We start from the raw sequence: 13059 nt of genomic DNA, 5'->3' as shown, positions 1-13059 counted from the left end.
CAATAGGGACTGCGCGATTGGAATCATGTGCAACATCTAGTAAAGGTCCTATCCTCTCCTCAGACCCCTCACCTTTTTTTATAATAGAAGTATATTTAGGACCTAATAATCACAAAGTTTTTACCTTGTTAGATTCAAGAGCTTCAACATGTTTTATAGACGAAGATTTTGCCAAAAATCAAAAAATACCTTTAGTGAAGAAAGTTAAATCTGTACATGTAGAAATCATAGATGGTCTTTCGTTGTCTTTTGAAAATATTACCTATAAAACTATTCCTTTAGATATAGCAATTAAAGATCATAATAACATAATAATATTTAATATAATAAAATCTCCCTCTAATCCAATTATTTTAGGATTATCCTGACTAGAAAAATATAACCCTAAAATAGATTGGATTTTGTGTAACTTTAACTTTTTTGATAGTATAATTCAAGATTACATTAGCAAAGTAGAAGTACATAAGTACAGTATGTCCAAACCTTTACTAGTAGGTGCAAAAGCTTTCATGCATGCTGCAAAAGAGGGATCATCTTTTGCTACACCCATTTCTAATAGTAAAACAACATCGAGTGGTATTCCTAAGTAATATCAAGAATTCCAAGATGTTTTTGAAAAGAAGAATGCAAATATTCTCCCTGAACATTAACCTTATGATTGTTCAATTGATCTACAAAAAGGAGCTCAATCACCATTCCGACCAATCTATAGCTTATTGCAAAATGAGTTGGCTACATTAAAGGAGTATATTGATAAAAATTTGGCAAAGAACTTCATATGTCATTCTAAATCTCCAGCTGAGGCTCCTATCTTATTTGTGAAGAAGAAAGATAGATCTCTACAAATGTGTCTAGATTATCGAGGACTCAATAAGATCACCATCAAAAATAGGTATCCTTTGCCTTTGATTTCAAGACTTCTTGACCAACTCAATCAAGCAAAGATCTATACCAAAATAGATCTACGAGGAGCATATAACTTAGTCCATATTAAAGAAGGAGATGAATGGAAGATTGCTTTTCGAACTAGATATGGATATTTTGAATATAATGTCATGTCTTTTGGACTCACGAATACATCGGCTGCTTTTCAATATCTTATGAATGATATTTTTCGTGAGTTTTTAGATGATTTTGTTGTTTGTTATTTAGACGACATTCTAATCTACTCTAAAAACACAGAAGAACATGAGCTTCATGTTCGTCACGTGTTATAGAAACTTAGAGATGCAAGAATATATTCCAAGTTAGAAAAGTGTATATTCTATACTACTCAAGTTGACTTTTTAGGATACATCATTTTCAACGAAGGCCTTGTGATGGATCTTAAGAAGGTTCAAACTATCATAGATTGGAAGATTTCAAGAACAATACGAGATGTGCAATGCTTTTTGGGCTTTGTTAATTACAATCAAATCTTCATCAAGAATTTTTCTCAAGTTGCAGGTCCACTTACACGTTTGATTTATAAAGACAAACTTGAGTCGAATAAAGAAGTAGAAGCATCATTTGATGCTTTAAAGAAAGAATTTATTTTTGTGCCAATCTCATATTGGGTTGACTTCTCCAAGGCATTTTTTATAAAAATAGACATGTCAAATTTTGCTATAGGTACCGTTGTTGTCTTATAACACGACTATATGGTGAAAGATGATAATATGGATCTTATTATAGAAGAGCCAAGTTAAAATATAAAGTAAAAAAATATGGATAAAAGATAGGGAGGTAATAAAACTTTTAGTAGTATTATTACTTTTTTTAGAAAAGTGACTTCTACTTACTTTTTAGGACCATAAATAAAGCAAAATAAAGTAGATTGGAAAAATAAATGATATAAGCATCTTTAGAAGAAAGTTAAGAGTAAATTCTAGTAAAATTTATTTTAAAAAAACTAGATATTGATACCTAGAGAAGGCCAGTTATGAATCAGGGTCGAAATAAAACCTTGAGATACAAAACCAAGTCTCTACGACGACTTTGAGACTCTTTGGTAGATCGGTGTCGTATTACGTGCTTTCCTGCTCGAGAACGCGTTGGGTGTCTGGCTGTAGAAGGTAGTATGGAGATTCGCCAATAGTCAAGCAGTCTATCAGTTTTTGACTGTTAGAATATAAACGACTACAAGAATACACCGTAAATCTATACGGATGCTCCTTCGACTGCTCGCCGAAGTTCTTTTTGTCTTGGCCGGAAGGTCTCTAAACGTTATAGAGAACCCCGAACAACCCAAACTGTTAATCTTCGATACCGCTTTGTGCTTACAATCTTATATCCACTGACTGTCTTGTTAGATTAACCCAATAAATTTCATTCACTCCGCATACTCAATCCTATAGACACCCTTTTAATTCTTCAATCTCAGACGTAACTCGATTTCACAAAACAGTCAAGAGTAATCAAACCCACTTCATTAAAAATCCTGATTCACCATTACAACACTGACTTCAGCAACGATTGCCTCAATCTTCCCAAAACCCTATGAAAAAAAAAAAAAAAAAATTCTCTGTCTTCTTTCCCCGCCCGAAGCATGAAGCTCCTCTCCCCCGATCTTCAAAAACCTCTCCAAAAACTTCTTCCCCTCCTAACCTTATCCTCTGAATTTCTCCAATCTTCCGTCTTGGATCCGGAATTGGCTCCCACCGTCAGAGCTTAGATCCGAAATTGGCTCCCGTCGTCAAAGCTTTCTCCTCCGTTTTTACCTTTAAGAGATCCATTTATCGAAAACAACGTTCTCTGAAATGGCACAGAGAATAGGACAGCCTGAAATAGAATCGAAACCCCGTACTCGGGTCCACATTGAGTCGCCCGACCAATTCAGGTCTCATATTGAGTAAGATGCCCGTAGTAACCTGGATGTTTTCGTAATTGGATCAAATTGGTCCTTCGCATCAGACTGGCTGAGGCCCGTAGTAAGACCTGGATTTTCCCGTAATTAGACTGCATTGGGTTGCCCGACCAATGCAGGTCTTATATTGGGTAAGAGGATCCGGATTGGATTCTTGAAATTAGATCCAATTGGCTCTTCGAACCAGGCTCACCCGTCGTATGAATTGGTCCTTTCTCTTCCTGCTGACTCTTGTTATTGGAATCGAATGGAGCATTTCAGTATGCCCTGGTTGACTGTAATGGGGTGACTGAACCTGACCACTCAGTATTTGCACTGGAGTTGGTCATTGCTCCCAATATTCGAGGTAACTGAACATTAATAAAAGTCCCCTTTCTTTATATTTTCACGGTATACTCGTGTTACAACACGACATCCATCCCCTCTAAACCTGTGCATCCTCCGGTATGCACCAATTTACCCAATTGCTGTTTGATTCAGAATATATCCTCTACGTCTTTGTCCTGTTCGTCTTCGTCACCTTCATTATCTAAATCACTTTCATCTTCTTGCTGCTGAATCTCTATACCTTCATTAAGGTCTTCCATATTCATCTCCGCTTGTCTTCGTTTAAATATTTTTACTCCCTTCCCTGCAATTGGTATTTTCAATTTTGTACCATCTAACTCACGTAACGAGTAAGTCGCATTATCATGCACTGTTGTTACCACATATGGTCCAAACCAACGTTTTGAAAATTTTCACAAAGTACTATGTTGATTATCCAGACTATTGTCATAAACAAGTACCCAGTCACCTTCCTCGATTGCTTTTGGTCTCAATCGATGTTGCTTATCGAATCGCGCCTTGTTTTGTAACCTTGCTCTTTTTAACCTTTCCAATGCTATTTGCACATCTTCCGTTCTTTGCTCCAATTGTCGAATCCTAATAGCCAAAAGTTCTTCTCTTGTCAATCCATCTTCCCATGGTAGCATACTCCAAATAAGTACCTTTTCTTCAATCGGCATAATTGGTTTTCGACCTGTCATAAGTTCTACTAGCATATATCCTGTCACCGAACTATGTGTTGTTCGATCAGCCCATAATGCAAATGACAAAAGCCGCGGCCACTCTTTAACTTTTCCATTATAAGCTTTAACCAATGCTTTCACAATCGGTGGGTGACCGCGTTCGCTTTTTGCATTCCCTTCTGGATTATAAGCAGTAATCAGTGATAGTTTAACTCCACATCTTTCAAAGAACTTACGAGCTTCTTGTGCATTTAATTCTCCACCATCTGCAGTGATTTTTCCCACGCATCCATAGCGGCAAATGACATCTTCAAGCAAAAACCTACAAATCCCCTCTATAGATTTTGTCCTCAATGCTCTTCCTTCTACTTGATTTGATAAATCTTCGCGAGCTAAAACCAAATATCTCATCTGCCATAACCCAACCGGCATAATAACCAAATCAACAACCCATTTAAAATGAATAGCCAGAGGATACGTAGGATGAAGACCATCTCGATGTCGGATATTAGAATACGATTGACAGATTTTACATGACTCTACAAATGAGAGCACATCTCGATACATATTTTTCCACCAATATCGTTCCTTGAGTTTAGCAAAAGTAGCCCAGATTCCTCTATGCCCTGCCCATAAACTATCATGAAACTCTTTCAATGATTTTAATTTTTCTTCCTTTTTGCCTATCACTCGTCGTGGCATCTCAATTCCTTTCTTCGGTCTCTTTCATAAGAATCCATCTCGAAGTAAAAATCCATATGCTTTTTTTCTTATTTGTTTGAATTTTTCTATAGACCAATTTCCCTGTTTAGTCAAGGTATTCAAATAATGACCAATATCCAATAATTCTCCTTCATAAGATTCTTCAAGAAATAGCTTGTCTTCTCTGTTGAGATTTGATATTGAATAGAATTTCAATCCGACGTCATCAATGTCTTTAACCATTTTGTCCTCCCTCTCGTATCTTGCTCGAGATAGCATGTCTGCTACTAAATTGTCTTTCCCAGTAATATGCTTAAATTCTGGATTCAGTGACTTAATATAAGCAATCCATCTCAACATTGCAATATCTGGCGTTGAACAGTTAATAATCTATCCAAGCAATGGCAAGTAATCTGTTTCAATTACTACTACTACCCCAATCAAATAATCCCTTTCAGCTTTCATAGCCGAAACGACTCCCCAAAGTTCTCTTTTGACTTGCAAATATGCACGCTCACGAATACTTAAAACTTTAGCTCCAAATCGAACTGCAAATCTATTCCCACTGGAATCATCTTGACCCACAGTCCATCCAATGGCAATTGGACTAGCGTCCACAGTAAGAATCACTGGTCTATTGCACTTATAATCAACCTTCCTCAATATTGGAGGTGACATCAATAATTTCTTCAATCTTTGCATTGCCTGAATATGCCTTTCTTCCCATTTAAATCGGTAACCCTTGCGTAACAGTTCATATAATGGATCCGCTATGTGAGCAAAATGAGGGACTCAGATTCGATAAAATACACATGCACCCAAAAACCTGCGAACCTCTGTTAAAGAATCACAATCCTCTTTTATCCTTCCAATTGCATCAACTTTAGTCGGATCTGGTTTTCTTCCGTAAGATCCACATAAATGTCCAACAATCACAACCTCTTGTACTCCAAATATGGACTTCATACCCGATAATGTAAGATGAACTTCTCCAAGCCGAGTTAAAATCTTTTCACAATCTTGTATATGATCAACAACATATTTGCGACACCCCCTCGTATCTAAAGTTTCATCCTTGTCTCCTTCTCTGCACCCTTTTATAAGAACATCATCCAGAAAAGGCATAGTCTTTTTTGGAATAAAATCTCTCAATACCTTATTCATCCCATTCATCATATCCGCAATTGAGTTGGTCGCACCTTGAGGAAGAGTGCACATTCTAACCAATGCAAGTGGTGTCCTCATTGTTGTCATATCTCTACTTTCTTCGACAAGTTGAAATTGATCATAACCTGAATACAAGTCACCCATTGAATAGATCGCCCTTCCAGCAAATGCCTTAGCAAATTCATCCATAATAGGCCTAATTCCTGCATTCCTGACAGATACTGCATTCACCGGTTGCATATCTTGAATAAACCGTAGTGATCCATTCTTCTTAGGTACCGTAAACCATCAACTAGAATACGGCGCAAACGAGGGTTCCAATATTTTTATCTTTATCTTTTCTTTTAATAGCTCAACCAATTTAGGTAAATATACCCTCGATACTGGAATCGGTCTTAGATTCCAAGGTACATGCGGTACAGTGAAGATAACCATAGGTGTTATAATATTTGGATCCACACACCCAATTTCATGAGATTCGAAGGCAAACGATCTACCTTGTTTAGCCAACATCTTTTTGAAGCAAGTAATTTCCTCCGGTAATAAAGAACCATCAGAATCAATCTTCAATTCTTCAAAAGTCTCTCTAGTAAACTGGTGTCCAATACTCATTGGATCTCTTAAACTTGCTTCTTTTGATGCTTCTCCCATTTGTTCTTTAGAATCTTCTGGTAATGGTCCGACAACAAGCTTTACCTTCTTATCTACCGTTTTATATCTCGTCTCTACAGTGACTTCTGGTGCTTGAAAAGATTCAAGTATGGTATAAACCTCTCTTGAATGAATCTCAACAATCTTATCATTATCCCCTAACCCAATAGATGTAATCAATTCCAATGAATCTTCCAGTCCATTTTCTTCATAAATACCTAAAATCCTCTTATCATCTTGCAATGTACCTAACTTGCAAAATTGTCCTTCAATATCATATAATCTTTTTCTTTCTTTTCTTTTAAAATCATCAACTTTCTTATACATAATATTTCCATTCTCCAATATACCAATAAAACTCGCATCAAAGGCACCTTCATCTCGCGAGAGTACCTCCTCTTTTGTACCTCCATAATCTCGCTTTACAGTGGTACCTCCCCAAAATCCTTAAATCCTTCAACAATCTTTGGCAATGGTTTCTCCCTCAACCTATCTCGATTCCGTTCATACTTAGGAGGTACTGTTAGAAATTGTACAACTTTCCTCTCATCTTCGCTCCGTATCCTTGCATAAGCAGAACCATCGTCAAGTACTTTTGTTTCCATCCGTATTGCCGTGATATAAGGTTGCCGTTTTTTCTCCCAATGATGCTGAGGTATCCTTTACAGGCAATTCTTGTGAAGCTGCCTCCCGAGCCTTGTCTCCTCGAGTTTGCCTCTTAGAAGAATTTCCTTCTCTAGTATCATCAAAATTTCCTCGTCTCTTTTCTTCCATCAAAGCTTCATGTTGGCTCTTAGCAATATATGCATGAACTGAAAGAGACTCAACATGATCCTCCCAACCTGTTCTATCTTGTATTGTAGCTGCAGTTCTCAATAACGCTTCTCGACGTAATTTCCCTTCTTGCATTGTAGAAATGGCAAAAGCCCAAAACTCACTAGTTTCCGTACTTCTACCAATTTCATCATCTACTCTAGCATCATAACTTGCACTTTCTCGTGCTGCTGTTTCATACTCTTTTAGGTAAACTTGAACCAATGCTCTCATTCCTCCTTTGCCAAAATTGGTTTGAAGAAGATCCTCTCTATTTTTCAATGCTATCTTCCCATCTTTCTAGCAAATAATTCCCTGCCGTATCATATTATTAAATTCATTGCAATCTTTTCTAGTGTGTAAAGCATCATCACACCAAATGCATCTTTGTACATATCCTTATTTTGAAACATTCTTCGAATTTTTTATAGAAGTATTCTCTTGAAGTCTTGCCAATTTGATTTGAAGATCTCGCATTCCTCGTATAATTTCTTCCATCCTCATATCTGCTTTCTTTGATAAGGATGTCGAAGGTTGAACTGTAGGCATTGTTGGTGGTGTTGTACGTACTAGAGCTTTGGGTGCTTGTACTGTTTTCGGAATATTGCTCCTATCCTTTCTCCTTTCTCTTTTTGTAAGCAACCCCACCGCATCTTCAACGTTCTTCCACTTCGTTGTCAATCCTTTATCTTCTTCTTTGTCTTCAAGAAGGAGTTCTAATTTCTCTTGCAATTCTCCATCAGCAGCTTGAAGAAATAGATCAACTTTGTTCAGCTCCAATGTCAATTTTTCTACCTTCGACAATTGAGAGTACTGCCTCTCAAATTCCCTTAGTAGCTTTGTTGCTTGCAAATTCTTATTGGGCCGTTCAATCCATTCCAAAAACAGCTTTTTAGTAACGCGATCAGCATCTTTCAAGAAATATTCGTCTTTCAATGCATGTGAAAAAACCTCCCATGAATTCCCATAACGATCCGTTATCGACGTAATATGGTCTCTTATCTCCGGTATCGTGGCAAGTCCAAATAGTTCAACCATTTTTTTCTCAGAAACTCGATTTAATTCCATTTCACGAACATAACATCTTAAATACCTTGAAATATTTCTTCCATCAAATTGATCAATTTTACTGACCACTGCTTGCAATGCTTTAGTTGCCAAAGCTTCCTTTCGATCATTGCTTTGCTGTTGCTGCATTGATAATGAGAAGGCTTGAAACATACTAGCAATAGACGGATCCATGTGCATACCTTGTCTTTTAGAAGAACCCCCACTAGAAACTCCTCCCAAAGATCCTTCAAAATTTTTATTTTCGTTTTCCATAAAAATAAAAATCAAATCAAATAAAATCCAATATCTTCCACTTCAAGCTTTCACGTCGGATTCCCCACTTTTGTCGTATTATGTGCTTTCTTACTCGAGAAGGCGTCGGGCGTGTGGCTGTAGAAGGTAGTATGGAGATTTGCCAATAGTCAAGCAGTCTATCAGTTTTTGACTGTTAGAATATAAACGACTACAAGAATACACCGTAAATCTATACGGATGCTCCTTCGACTACTCGCCGAAGTCCTTTTTGTCCCGGCCGGTAGGTCTCTAAACGTTATAGAGAACCCCGAACAACCCAAACTGTTAATCTTCGATACCGCTTTGTGCTTACAATCTTATATCCACTGACTGTCTTGTTAGATTAACCCAATAAATTTCATTCACTCCGCATACTCAATCCTATAGACACCCTTTTAATTCTTCAATCTCAGACGTAACTCGATTTCACAAAACAGTCAAGAGTAATCAAACCCACTTCATTAAAAATCCTGATTCACCATTACAACACTGACTTCAGCAACGATTGCCTCAATCTTCCCAAAACCCTATGAAAAAAAAAAAAAAAAAATTCTCTGTCTTCTTTCCCCGCCCGAAGCATGAAGCTCCTCTCCCCCGATCTTCAAAAACCTCTCCAAAAACTTCTTCCCCCCCTAACCTTATCCTCTGAATTTTTCCAATCTTCCATCTTGGATCCGGAATTGGCTCCCACCGTCAGAGCTTAGATCCGAAATTGGCTCCCGTCGTCAAAGCTTTCTCCTCCATTTTTACCTTTAAGAGATCCATTTACTGAAAACAACGTTCTCTGAAACGGCACAGAGAATAGGACAGCGTGAAACAGAATCGAAACCCCGTACTCAGGTCCACATTGAGTCGCCCGACGAATTCAGGTCTCATATTGAGTAAGATGCCCGTAGTAACCTGGATGTTCCCATAATTGGATCAAATTGGTCCTTCGCATCAGATTGGCTGAGGCCCATAGTAAGACCTCGATTTTCCCATAATTAGATTGCATTGGGTTGCGCGACCAATGCAGGTCTCATATTGGGTAAGAGGACCCGGATTGGATTCTTGAAATTGGATCCAATTGGCTCTTCGAACCAGGCTCACCCATTGTGTGAATTGGTCCTTTCTCTTCCTGCTGACTCCTATTATTGGAATCGAATGGAGCATTTCAGTATGCGTTGGCTGACTGTAACGAGGTGACTGAACCTGGCCACTCAGTATTTGCACTGGAGTTGGTCGTTGCTCCCAATATTCGAGGTAACTGAACATTAATAAAAGTCCCCTTTCTTTATATTTTCACGGTATACTCGTGTTACAAGACGACATCGGAGAATGGGATTTGATAGAAGATTAGATAGAGTTTCTATAGGCATTGGTTTTGGGTGATTTGGATCTATATTAACTTTGTAAGAGCTTTGCAAAGTCAAGGTTTGTTTTGGATGACTTTAGTTTTGTGAAATAAAATAGGATTTACGTTTTGAGTGATTTCAAGAGTTTTGTAATAGACATACAAGTGAAATTTTGTGGATTGATGGTCATAGTTGTGTTCAATGTGTACTATAAATTTGAGCTCAATCTAATAGTTGAATTGAGGATTATTGAGGTTTAAGTGAGTCAAGGTCTCAGAAAGTAGAATTTTAGGTCTAGTGAGGGTTTTTTAGTTTTTTTGCAATCCTCTAGTTGGATTGGAGTGAAAATTATGTGAGAGGATATTAGACTTATTTTTTTATGTGTATAAGAATTTTGAAATCAATCGAATGGTGAAAACAAGAGATATTGGCTCTGGAAAATTGGCATCAAGGTTGGAGAAGGAGGCGAGCTAATACTCTAGCACGTTTTTGAGTTTATCGTCTATTTGGTAATTCCGACCTTTTTCAAAATTTTTGTGCTTTTTTTCAACTTAGTTTTTAAGAAGTATGCAAAAATTGAATTAAGATTAATAGTTCATACATTAGTTATTGAGGTTTAATTTTGTTGTAAAAATTACTAAGGTTTGGTCAAGATTTGGTTTAGTATTTAGAGTTTGGTTAGGATTTCATTTAAGATTTGGTTTAGGATTTGGTTGGAATTTGGTTTAAGTTTTGTTTAGGATTTTGTTTAGGATTTAGGATTTAGGATTTGGTTAGGGTTTAGTTCGGATTTAGATTTTGGTTAGGGTTTCATTTAGGATTTAGGGTTTGGTTTAGAGTTTGGTTAGGGTTTGGTTTAGGATTTGGTTTAGGGTTTGGTTTAGAATTTGGTTTAGGATTTGGTTTAGGATTTGGTTGGAATTTGGTTTAAGATTTGTTTAAGGTTTGGTTTAGGGTTTAGGATTTGGTTAAGGTTTGATTTAGGATTTGGATAGAATTTGATTTAGGATTTAGGGTTTGATTTAGGATTTAAGATTTTATTAGAATTTTTTTAGGATTTAAAATTTAATTAGTTTTGGCCTAAAATTTGAATGAAGTCCAATAGGATTTTAAGTAGAATTAAATTAAGATTGAATTGAGATGTATTTGAGAGATATTTGTGATCATTTTAATATTTCTTTAAGATTTTTTATTGTTTCTTTGAAATTTCTTTGAGGTTTCTTTGAATTTGATTAAAGCTTGCTTAGCATTATTATGGTCTAATTAGAATTTAGTTAGTATTCTATTATATTATAGTTAGGATTTTATTGTTGCAATTTCTATTATACCTTCCATAGTTAGGTGCTCGGAGCATTCTCAAGCAAGACTTCATGTATTACAACACCATGTTATTAAAAATGGGAACAGATTACAAACTCTATCCAATAGCTTTTTATTCGAGGAAATTTTCAGAAGCCGAGATTAATTATGAAATCCATGACAAAGAGCTCCTTGTAATTGTCGATTCATTTCAAGAATGGCATCATTATCTAGAAAGCGCCTCAAGGCTAATTATCGTATATACAGACCATAAGAACCTCTAGTATTTTATATCAACACATGTCTTGAATCGTCATCAAGCCTGTTAGAGCATGTTTTTATCTAGATTCAATTTTAAGATCACTTATCGACCCAAAAAATAACAAGGTCTATCGCATTTTCTTTCTAGAAGTTCTTATCTTGCACCAAAAGAAGGAGATGTATCTTTTGATCAATAAAGATCAATTCTCTTGAAGCCCGAGCATTTTCATCTTCGAGCTATAAAATCAATATTGACTGTTGATTCAATATTTGTGAAGCAAATTCAATCAAGCATATCCTCTGATCTTCTTGTTCAGGATATCAAGGATACTTCCTCTAAGTCTCATGATACTTCCAAGTTTAAATTCAAGAATAGTCTATTATATTTTGAAGGACGCTTATATATTCTAGAAGGTGAAGCTTGATTATATATTCTTCAAGCTCGTCATGACTTTTCAGCAGCAAGATATTTTGGATACAATAAAACTTTGGAACTAATATCTAGGGATTATTGATGGCCGCAAATGTAGAAGGCAGTCAAAGATTTTGTACAATCTTGTGATATTTGTTCAAGATCAAAAACTCCTCGTCATTGACCTTACTTACTTCTTAAGCTGTTACCCATTCCAAAACAACTATGGTCCTCTGTTTTTATGGATTTCATCACAAATCTTCCAATCTCAGATTTTTATGATTCTATATTCGTGATAGTAGATTTTTTTATCAAGATGACATATTTTATACCATATACAAAATCTATCATAAGTGAAGAAACAACTAAGCTTTTCATTGACAATATCTATCGCTATCATGGATTGACAAAGGATATTATATCGGATAGGGGGACTCAATTTGTGTCAAGATTTTGGAGAATCCTATTCAAGATTTTAAAGATGGATATAAAGCTTTTTTAAGCTTTTCATCCTCAAATTGATGGACAAACAGGATGGATAAATCAAGTTCTGGAGTAGTATTTGAGATGTACTATCAACTATCATCAAGATGATTGAACAACTCTTTTACCATTGGTAGAGTTTGCATATAATAATTTGGTGCATTCTTCCACTCAACAAACATCTCTCTTTGCCAATTATGGTTATCATCCACATCTTCATACTTTTGACTTTTCAAAAGTTGATAATCTTCTGGTGGAAGATTTAGCAAATCACTTATCAGAGCTACATACAACAATGAAGATACAATTAAAGGAAGCTGAAGAACGACAAAAGACCAACGTGAATGCCTATTGCAAGGAATAAGGACAATATAATATGGATGACAAGGTATGGTTACTTCGTCGTAATATCAAGACTATTCATCCTTGTGATAAATTAGATTATCGTAGATTGAGACCTTTTTCTATTTGTGAACAAATCAATCTTATTACCTATCGATTACATCTATCGGAGTCTATGAAGATCCACTCTATATTTCATGTGTCTCTTTTGGAGCCGTATAAGTTAATTAATATCTTGGGAAGAAGACAAATGCTACCTCCTCTTATAGAAGTGGATAATAACCAAGAATTTGAGGTGGAAGAAGTCTTAAACTCAAGGTGGTACTGAAATAGATTGGAATATCTTGTTCATTGGCATGGATATGATATTAGTGAGCGCACATGGGAGCCATCAAA

This window comes from Physcomitrium patens, chromosome 4 (genome assembly GCF_059467195.1).
Source record: "Physcomitrium patens ecotype Gransden chromosome 4, ASM5946719v1, whole genome shotgun sequence".
NCBI lineage: Eukaryota > Viridiplantae > Streptophyta > Bryopsida > Funariales > Funariaceae > Physcomitrium > Physcomitrium patens.
The sequence above is the reverse complement of the archived record's forward strand: the minus strand, read 5'-3'. Positions refer to the sequence as shown.